This window comes from Siniperca chuatsi, linkage group LG5 (genome assembly GCF_020085105.1).
Source record: "Siniperca chuatsi isolate FFG_IHB_CAS linkage group LG5, ASM2008510v1, whole genome shotgun sequence".
NCBI lineage: Eukaryota > Metazoa > Chordata > Actinopteri > Centrarchiformes > Sinipercidae > Siniperca > Siniperca chuatsi.
The window spans coordinates 15,290,436-15,299,762 of NC_058046.1; positions in this window are offsets into that span (position 1 = coordinate 15,290,436).

Below are 9,327 nucleotides of genomic sequence, written 5' to 3' on the forward strand. Positions count from 1 at the left end.
AGTGAGCCACAACCCAGGAAAGGACCCTCATGACTCAGTGGTGATTCATCACTCAGAGAGGAGAGGAAAAAGGACAGAAACTGAAAGACAGAAACTACAACAGAGTTTACAACAAAGAGAAAGAGTGAAAAAAGAAACAGAAACAGAATAGCTTTTTAAGAAGAAGAGCTGGTGTGATTGAGATGAAACTGAAAGGGAAAGAGAAACTGAATAGATAAGAGATATCACATAACATCACCAGATTGTCAGATTAAGAAAGAAAGCAAATATGATTTTGAATGAGATGAGTTTTGATACGTCTCAGAAAGTTCCAGAAAGTAGTTAAGCCTCTCCCTGACCAAATACCGCCTCCTCTCACATCCCTCTGTCTCCACTGCACAACAAAGATTGCCAAAACTCACAGGCCTGTCAGAAGACTCAGCCTCACTCCAAATCTTCTCACGTCATCTCAAATGATAATTAGCATGACAGTGAAGCACGAGTTTTATGGAAATTTTGACTTCTTGCTATCTGCCTGTCACAGTAGCTTGTGGAGAAAATATGTTGTGTTAATACGTCTCAAAAGCAATGCAGAAGAAGCACACGTTAAGAGTGTTTGTGCAACAACTGGAAACATTTGAATAATTATAAGTTGTCGTAGGTCATTTATCTGTTGTGTAACACTGCTCTGTTATGTTCTCTGTCACTGAGCCAACTTAAATCCCATCAACATTTCAGCAGCTCCCACTTTGCTATGATTAATATCTTTTGTGGCTTTCATCAAATTGTCATTTGGACACAGCTAAGAGTGTTGCTAGGGGACAATTTGGATACACAACTCAGCTACATAATGATGCATGTGTGTGTGTGTGTGTGTGTGTGCGTAGACTTGACTGTGTGGGCCAGTGTGAGTGTCTATGTGTTCTTGCTTCTTGTTTAGCCACCTGGTCATTCCTATCCATTCAGCTGGATTCACTTTTACAGACACCAGCTGAGGGTGACCGACCATGTTGTTTACATGTCAGTCTAACCCAAGGAGCAAATACAGGCTCAGGGAAATGCCCACCGGTCCAGTCCAGTCCAGACCAGACAGTCGGATGGAAACTTCTGGAACATGAGCTGAAGTCTCGGGATATCTGGCAACAAATTTAGGAGAAGAAATTTAAGTGGTGTCAGCAGTGGGGCATGCTACACCTGAGATGTTGATAAAATGTTGGATTGGTTGGGTGTTTTTTGTGCTCCATTAATAACTGAAGTCTTTAAAACAGTATTACTTAGCCAAACATAGCGTCTTGATTCTTGCAAAAGATGCTTTCTTGAAGGCCATTAAACCTCCCAACTAACTCTAGCTTGAGATGCTGACAAATAGCTGATACGCCAGGGAGAACACAACAAATGCCTCTGGAAAGAGTTTTCATACTGAAAAACATGAATGGATATTTTTCTTTTCCCATTTAAAATCTTTTATCTACAATGAAACAGCTAAGAGGATGTAGATGTTTATCAAATTGTACAACAGAAAGCATCAAAACAGTCATCTCAACTCTTTACAACCACACTGCTGCTGCAGGGTCATTTTTAATGTCACCTCATATATAGACTAATCAACAGCAAGTGTCCCAGTCCTATTTTGAGCAAGACCAAAGAGAAGTTTTTATGAGTTCTCCTCACCGTACAGAGGGTTTATGTCTTGACAGTGTAACAGCAGATCTAAAGGCTACACATGAGTATAAACCCAAAATAGCAATGGAGCAAAGTGCCTCAAGCCCATCAACATACATACTTGTAAACATTTACTCAGCGGCTTGAATGCAGAAAAACGAATGTAGTAGACATACATGTGTTAAAGTACACAGACACCAGCATGTTTTATGATTTTGAAATGGCAAACTGACATACTAATATAAGAGATCAAAAAATAAAATACTTATACTTAAATACTTATTTTACTTCACCTCCATAGTTTATATACTGTAGCTAACCCATTAACAAAATACCTTTTAGACTTGCAAATGTGTACTTTCCCCTCTGAAGCTGTATTGTACAACTCGCCCCATATTACTGTGTGGAAAAGGCCACCATGCTATTTTGGGAGTCAGTGGGCTATCACCTAGTGGGTGTTCAACAGAGGGATCTTGGTTAGATAAGAAAGACCATGTGATGTTTGGAACCTACTGTGTGCACAACCCCAGCGATGGCCTAGAAACCATATAGGCTGCATACAAAGAGCACATTTTTGACCCACAAAACAGGTGGCTGTTGTTACAGTTTGGGAATGTGATGCTACAAGAAGCATGATCATTGTAGAAGCATCTGCTTCACACACCTATGAGAAGACAGTGAAGTACGAGCACACAAAGAGGATAAAATAGAAGTAAAGTCATGCAGTAAGCAATCTTTCTTACAGTAAAGAGAGCTATGAGAGACAGAGAAAAAAGGGGTTGCTAAGAAAGACAGAGGGTTTGTGGGACAGAGGGGAAAATGTTGTCAAAAACTGAAAGTAAAAAACTTTCTGAAACAGAAGGTCATCCTTGTGGTGAGGTGAGATTGTAAAGGACAACGTATAATTTCCCTAGAGAGAATGTGCATCCTGTGGGGTGGAGAGTGGCAGGAGGTTGAGATTAGACAGGGGGTGAAAGGGTTAAGAGAGATTGGGTGAAGGATGGGGAAGAGGCGACAGATTGGATGTTTGGAGGCAGGGAGGTGAAATAACAGTGAGAAGTGACTGGAAGGCTCGGACACGCTGCCCACCAGACAGCCCGCCCTCTGTAGACCCCGCTGCACCTGTTGTTTTTCAGAAGCCAGACGTACAGGATGGGGGGAGGGGGGTCACAGTGGGAAGGAGGGGTGAGGAGAGGGGTGTCTTTTGCTCCCTGTGACTCAGGAGAATCTGAGCAGGCACAGAGAGGGAGAGTTAAAGCTGAGCAGGGACTTTGCGAGGGAGATTGAGAGCTATGCTATGAGTCAGCCGTAGCTAAAAAAGGAAACTGAGCAACTTCCATGGGGGACTGGCGGGGCAAAATAAGACACGTGATGAAACAGCACGCCTCAGTCCAGCCTCTCGTCCCCTTGAAACAGAACATAAGGTGACCAAGACTTTGGGGAGGGAGTTGCATAAAAAGCACATCAAGTTTCACCTTGCATAATTATGCTTGACTTGGTGGCTTGCCATTAGATATCATATTTTATATGCCACAAATAAACCAAATAGCCCTTAATAACAAATGTGGAAAGGGACTTTAAAGTAACTAAATCACCTGGGATCTCATTTTCAAAGAGGTGTTGACATTATTTTGTCTACCCACCTGCACCCATGCTCTCAGATACAGTTTCTTCTCTCACTGAATTAATTGGTGAAGGCGATTATAGATACTATGTTAAGACACGGCAATTTATGCAGACATATAATCAATTCAACACTTAACAAGGTATTAACTACAACTCTTTGTGGTTTATATGGCAGCATTTCAGCGTCTTTTTTTAGGGCTACAACAGAATTTCACCGACTCTATGTTCTGGAGCCAAATCCTCTGTGACATAACAGGAGAGAGTATCACTGGTGAAGATATCTCCCATTCCTCCCCTCAAGCCCTCAGAATAGAGCAGAGCACCCATCATTGCTCACCATGGTGAGGAAATGCAGTAATCTGAGTTGCATGGTATACCACTTCACTCCACTTATGTTGTGTGGTACATTTTGAACATAGAGGCGTGTTGGTAATGTCAGGCCGACTTTGTTTTTCTCCTTGGGTCTGTGTCATGCAGAGTGCCCAAAGCCATCAGTCTTTCTGACATGGTTATGATAAAAAATACCATCTCATGTAGTTTTGCCATAGCCATCGAAGCAGCTTTGGCTTCTGCAAAGCTTTTTAAACACATCTGGTGATGAGGTGAGATGTAAGATGGAAACTTTGTGTGGGTGAAAGAAAACAATGTGGATGCAGGAAATACTGCAGATGACAAATGCTGGGGAAAAAGAGAGAGAGAGAGAGAGAGAGAGAGAGAGAGAGAGAGAGAGAGAGAGAGAGAGAGAGAGAGAGAGAGAGAGAGCAAGGAAGGCATCTCTCCAAAGGCAATCTGTCAAAAATGAACTCTGGGTGACTCCTACCTATGCAACAGTATAGCTGTTGGCTTTCTAATCCCTGTGCAGCCTGAATAATAGAAATCAAACTGACGTTATTCTCCACTGTGTGCCAAGCTTGTTTTTGCATGACTCTGTGGGCTCAGTTACAATGGCCACTTCAGGGCTGGATTTACTCACCATCTCATTTTATGTCTCACAAGTGCATTTAGAGATTTAGATGGCCCAGTTTAGTACATACAGTATTTCTCTTTGGATAATTAATATGACACCTAACATTATCATCATCACCTTGATCCTGACCCCTTCCTTTAACTACATCTACTGTATTTTTGCCATTGCAAAAAGAGGGGCTAACTGTGCAGGACTTTTCCCAATAGCAGTAACGGCAAGGTCCTGAACTTGTGGCGCTGCGTAAGAGTTACAAACATGCCAGTGCAGTGGATTACAGTGTGTCTGTGTGTGTGTGGATGGTTGGATGTGGAATGCTGACCATGCTGGGACTTTGGTATGGCAGGGATGGGAGTCCTGGCATGGGAACATAGCACAGTGTAACTCTGGCTATCAGGTTCGTGTCCATACTCAACATGGAGGGCCACAACAGCCCATACAGCTCCACTGGGGATATTTAAAAGGATTTCCAATTAGCACCATCATCATAAATTATACTCAGTCCATGTATCAAGGCTGTGGTGCTCTGCTACTGTCAGACACGGCAAATCTTCCTTCGTTCTTTAAGAAACAACAATTACATTTTCATCAATTACTCTGGACTCTGGAGACTTGAGGCTGACATTAGAAGAGGAATCTGACATCTGTCTTTCATGGAGGGACTAACTTAGAGTCAAGCAGTCTAAAAACTGACAAGAGACAGATACAGTTTAGGTGCAGCAGCTGCTGTTGACATGAATGTGCTGTATCAAAATTTATTTAAAATGTTTTTGCAGTGAAAAGGCATGTGCACACATGTGTTGACAGAGACAAGATGCAGGGACAAAAGGTCTACATGAGGGCCAAGGGACAGTTCACCCCAAAATCAAAAATCCATATTTTTTCTCATACTTGTAGTGCTATTTATCCATCTAGATTCTTTTGAGTTTTGGAGATATCGGCCGTAGAGAAGTCTGCCTTTTTGTGGTGCTAGGTGAGCTAGCAGTATTGAACGATTAGTTAGAATATTATTGTTGCCATTTGTTATTGTTGCACACCATCTACGCGGTGATATGGTTGGTGGGTGTTGATAGTTCGGTAGTAAATAGTTCCTACATGAAACTACTCACAACAAGGTCTGTGGATTATCTTGAGTAACCAGGTCATGATTTCTGGAAAGAGACGTTGCTGTTGAGTTTTTCAAATGTATTTTTTGAGCTTTGAGCACCACAAGCCAAATGACATCTAGTTCTACTATATACCAGAGAAGGCAGACATCTCTACAGCCGATATCTCCAAAACTCGGCAACTCACACCAAAACAATCTAGATGGATAAATAGCACTACAGGTAAGAGGAAAAATATGTATTTTTGATTTTGGGGTGAACTGTCCCTTTAATGTTCTCCATCTGCTTAAGTAAAATTAGAGGAGGGTAAATAAAGAAAGCGAGATGTCCAGCTTTGTGTCATGGTAACTTATTCTCTTTTTCAGCTGGCCAATGTGGTGCATTCAGTGAAGGTAAACAACTTGTTCCTGGCAAGGTCGAAAAACAGTCCGGCTTTCAGTGACGAAAAAGCAGCAGCCTCTGCTGTCAGCCTCCTCATGCAGAAGTGCTTCAAACTGGAATGAACCAGCTGACGAGAAAGATCATCAAGAAAAGCCCTTGAAAAAAAAAACCCCACATTGCTCCCCCCTCCATCTCCATGCACTCTATCTGTAGCTCTATCTCTGTTCCTTTCTTTGTGCCCAATGAGAAAAACAGAGCGAGTCTGTACTCAGAGGGAGAGCTGGCGCGAGTGTGTGTGTGTGTGTGTGTGTGTGTGTGAGCGTGCGAGTGCGAGTGGATGTTAGTAAGGGCTGAAAAAGTTGACTGGTGTTCTTTGATGTACTTTCCTACAGGGTGTATGAACTAAATACGTGCAAACACAAATCTTTTAAAAGTTATTCTGTACCACCGTTATCACATGAAGTTCCTCTCCATTCAAAAGTGTTTTTCTTATTGTTACTTCAGTTGGATGTTTGAGCTTCACTGTGCAGAATGATGTGTGCAGAGTTTGACACTAGAAGGCTGTTTTCACATTCATCTGTTGAAAGTTTCTCTGTCTGAGTTTAAAACATACATGTAGGAGAAGTATTGTGTGACATCACAACTAGCATGGCAGCCAATCGTGATCCAATACGCAACATACTGTACAGAAGTGTGATATGGACTTGACGTAAACTTGAAACCTCCAGGAGTAGGAGGATCTTCCAGCAGTTACACTTTTGAGATGAAAAATATTTCAATTATTATCAGCTGCGGGGGTCAGACTGCCTCTTCATAAGGCTGTTTGACTACACTACTACTACATCGCTAATGTTTTGTTTTAAAGAAATGGTCATCACGTGCAACAAGTATTATGGGACTTATGTATGATTTTATTTTTAGTGTGATTTTATGATTCCAGGGAAACAATTAAACATTTTTATTCCTGTAAACTGACATGCACATGAGGATATTATACTTCTCTGGGTTTAATAATACAGCACTAAAACTATAAACTGTCAGATTATTTGTCATTGCTGTCATTTAATCATATCCTTATCTGTGGATCCATTCCTGCATCACATTTTCAGATCTGTAGTAATATTGGTTGTTCCATTGTTTTGAGGAATGTGTGGGCTCAGTGCAGAGATGATGTGTGTGTGTGTGTGTGTGTGTGTGTGTGTGTGTGTGTGTGTGTGTGTGTGTGTGTGTGTGTATTTCTATTATGTCACAGTGATGATGTGGCACTGGCAAGCAGGCGTACGGGGGCCTCAGCCCAACTCTCCCCATCCATGCTGAACGTGCCTGGTCACAGCAAGCTGCTGAGAACCTCTGGATCACAGAGGCTTCTGGGTAGTGGGATTAGCTGTTGAGAGGAAACAGCTGAGGCCTGTATAGCGTCAGCACTTGCTAATCAACACTCTCACCGCAAACACAGACATGCACGCCGCCCCAATCGATCCTCTCCCTCAATAATCCCTTCCTCCGTTTTTTCAGTCCGCAGGGGTCAGACACCCACAAAGGCCTGGGCCCATAAAAGTCAAAGGGGGCCGGGGGTGGTGGGGACAAAGGCACACTGAAGTGCTTGGTCAAAGCTGAAAGGGCTGCTGAGTCATCACTGATGCTTGTTTAAACTGATAATGTGCAAAAATTCCCAGTAAAGTTGATGAGGTGTCGCTTTGTATTTAACATATCAGTTTTGGGTAAAGGTTTAGGAGCAGTCTTTCCTTTCTTTACACTAAGTTACTGCAGGTTCCTGCATCACAGAGGACTTTGAAATGTCAAAAACTGATATGCAACAGCAATGATATTCATGCTTTTTCAGAGATCATTCCAGCTTGACCTACGAGACATACAGTGTTTTCATTCATATCCGGCATGATCGAATTTGCTGAGCTCATGTATGCACACATGCTCATATTTTCCAACTAAATCAATTAGTATAAAACCTTTGTTGACGTAATACGCGAGTCGATACACTAAGAGTAAAATTGATTGACGGCTCACGAAACAAACTGTTGAACATTATAAATAGGTCATGTGTAGACAAACTGGTACCAAAATGAGAGCAGCCCTGTTTAAAGATAGAAAGCTGCAACCTATGCAAGTTAAAAATTTACTTCAGCCTGAAACAAATCAAGCTACAAGGATTACTTACTTCCACTTGGTAATGTATATCAAAATGTTAAGTAAATATTAACACATTTGTGCAAAGCAGTGCAAAGTAATTATTTGATTGTTATTATTATTGTTAGAATTATTTGAACATTGTGTATTGGAGATTACAGAAGATTAAAGACAATTGTTAGTACATTTAAGTCTCCTGCTGATACCTCCTCCATCATCGCTCTGCAGTAGGACAGCATGTCCTTTCTTGTGCATGCATCATTCAGCAGGGATCAATAAATCATGTGTTTTGCTATATGTCAACTTGTGACTGTGGTTCACTTGGCCTGTGGCCCTCAGCTCATATCAGGTTTCACTGAGATTTTCCTAGAGAGGGGTGAATTGTCAAGTTTCTTTTCAAAGGGTGCAACAGCAAAATTATGATTAAATTTTTTTGTTTGTTTGACACACTGGATCATAATTAGCATCTGGCTTATCAGTGATGTGTCCATTTAATAAGATTTCAATAGCTAACTCTGCCTGGTCAGATATGCTCTGCGATTTCAAAACCAGCTGTTTCTATACAAGACACATCTGATTTGAGGGACATGAACTTTTTTAATTAATTTATTAATGAGCCTATAACATAAGGTAAGAAATGATTTGGCCCTCTGAATCACTCAGACCTGAAGTAGTCACATAATTCACATAAGTGGTACTTAAGCAAAGAGGAAAGCGCAGATTTTCTCTCTGGCTTTGCTTCTCCTCTTCTGCCCTGAGGAATCCCCACAGTTAACCCCTGGAAACTTTGCTCAGTAAAGACCAGTGTGGACATGTACAAACAGAATGAAAAGATGAATACATCCTGAGCCCTCTGTGCCATGTTTGTCTAGGTTTTGGGTACAATAACAAATATTTCTGTTGTGGGGGGGATTCCATCTTTGACATAAAAATGGACACATGCCCTAAAAACAAATTTTAGATATAAGGGAAGTGTATTTTTCAATGAACTGCCACTGTCTCGCCGCTCATGATTAAAAGTAAGGCTTGTTCAGTTTAAGTCTTCGGGCTCTACTAACATGCAACTTTCTGCCAGCAAGGCCAGGTGAAGTTTTTAAACCACCTCCAGGGGCAGTATTGTACTAATTTTTAGAGGATTATCTGGGTCCAGCAGAGTGGCAACCTGGGTGCTTCTAATCTGAAGCTGCCATGACCCAAATAAAATTGTTTTTCTGTCAGGGTAAAGCAATGGGTAATGATTAATCATATGCAGCTTCAGTTTCCTCTTCAGTTGAGGGGATGTTTTCTTGTAATTCTGTTAAAGATTGGTGCTCAGACAAAACAAAGGGGGATGTCATATGTATAAGTGCACTTTATCGTCACTTATTCAAGTACATTTATTAATACATGAAAGTTTATAGTGTGTATGGCCCACTTGTATAATTGTGCTCAATCTTGTACAAAAATTCACATCACAGTCCTTTG